Here is a 1,453-nt window from a genome sequence, read left to right on the forward strand (position 1 = left end):
GCTGTTTTAAAAGTGTGGTCAGCTGTTTTAACAAGTGTGATGTTAGGCTGGGCGCGGTGGCTCACGCCTATAATCCCAACACCCGGAGGCCGAGGCGGGCGGATCACGAGGTCAGGAGTTCGAGACCAGCCTGGCCAACATGGTGAAACCCCGTCTCTACTTAAAAAATACAAAAATTAGTCGGGTGTGGTAGCGGGCACCTGTAATCCCAGGTACTTGGGAGGCTGAGGCAGGAGAATCGCTTGAACCTGGGAGGCGGGATTGCAGCCAGCCGAGATCGTTCCACTGCACACCAGCCACAGCGACAGTGTGAGACTTTGTCTTTAAAAAAAAAAAAAAAAAGTGATGTTACTGTTAAAAGTAACTTTCTGCCGGGCGCAGTGGCTCACGCCTGTAATCTCAGCACTTGGCGAGACCGACGCGGGCGGATCACGAGGTCAGGAGATTGAGACCATCCTGGCTAATACGGTGAAACCCGTCCCTGATAAAAATACAAAAATTAGTTCGGCCGGGTGCGGTGGCTCAAGCCTGTAATCCCAGCTCTGAGGGAGGCAGAGGCGGGAGGACAGCTTGAACCCAGGAGTTCGAGACCTGCCTGGGCAATATAGCGAGACCCCGTTCTCCACAAAAGGAAGAAGACCAAAAAAAGCGTAAAGATTAGTTCCGTGTTGTGGCACACGCCTGTAGTCCCAGCTACTCGGCAGGCTGAGGGGCAGGAGAATCGCTTGAACTCGGAAGGCTGAGGTTGTGGTGAGCCGAGATCGCGCCACTGCACTCCAGCCTGGGCGACAGAGTGAGACTCCGTCTCAAAAAAAAGTAATTTTCCACTAGGCGTGGTGGTTCATGCCTGTAATCCTGGTACTTTGGGAGACCGAGTAGGGGGCGGATGACTTGAGCTCAGGAGTTCGAGACCAGCCTGGACAACGTAGTGAAACCCTGTCTTTACAAAAGTATACAAAGATTACCCGGGTGTGGTGTTGCGCTCCTGTAGACCCATTTACTTGGGGGGCTGAGGCGGAGGATCACTTGTGCCCAGGAGGCGGAGGTTGCAATGAGCCAAGCACTCCACCTGGAGGACTGCACTGCTGTCCTCCAAGGTTGGGTTGGGGAATGGGGTCTGGAGAGGTAGTTCTGAAAAAAAAAAAAAAAAAAAGTCACTTCACTGAGGCCTCTGCAGTGTAACTGCATATTTCTGGCTGTGGGAAAAGAGGCAAGAGTTCCAATCGCTATTCCTCAAACTTGGAAAGGGGCCTTTGGGTTTCTGAGCTCAGTGTCACATATAACAGATGCCTTCGATAAATCAGTGTTTATTTTTTACAGAACAGTATTTATGTCTCATTTAAAGAGACAGGGTCTCACTATGTTGCGCAGGCTAGAGTACAGTGGCGCAATCATGGCTCACTGCAGTCTCGAACTCCTGGGACTCAAGGGATCCTACCCCCTCACCTTCCTG

The sequence above is a fragment of the Rhinopithecus bieti genome, unplaced genomic scaffold (genome assembly GCF_001698545.2).
Source record: "Rhinopithecus bieti isolate Rb0 unplaced genomic scaffold, ASM169854v2 scaffold_15296, whole genome shotgun sequence".
Lineage (NCBI taxonomy): Eukaryota > Metazoa > Chordata > Mammalia > Primates > Cercopithecidae > Rhinopithecus > Rhinopithecus bieti.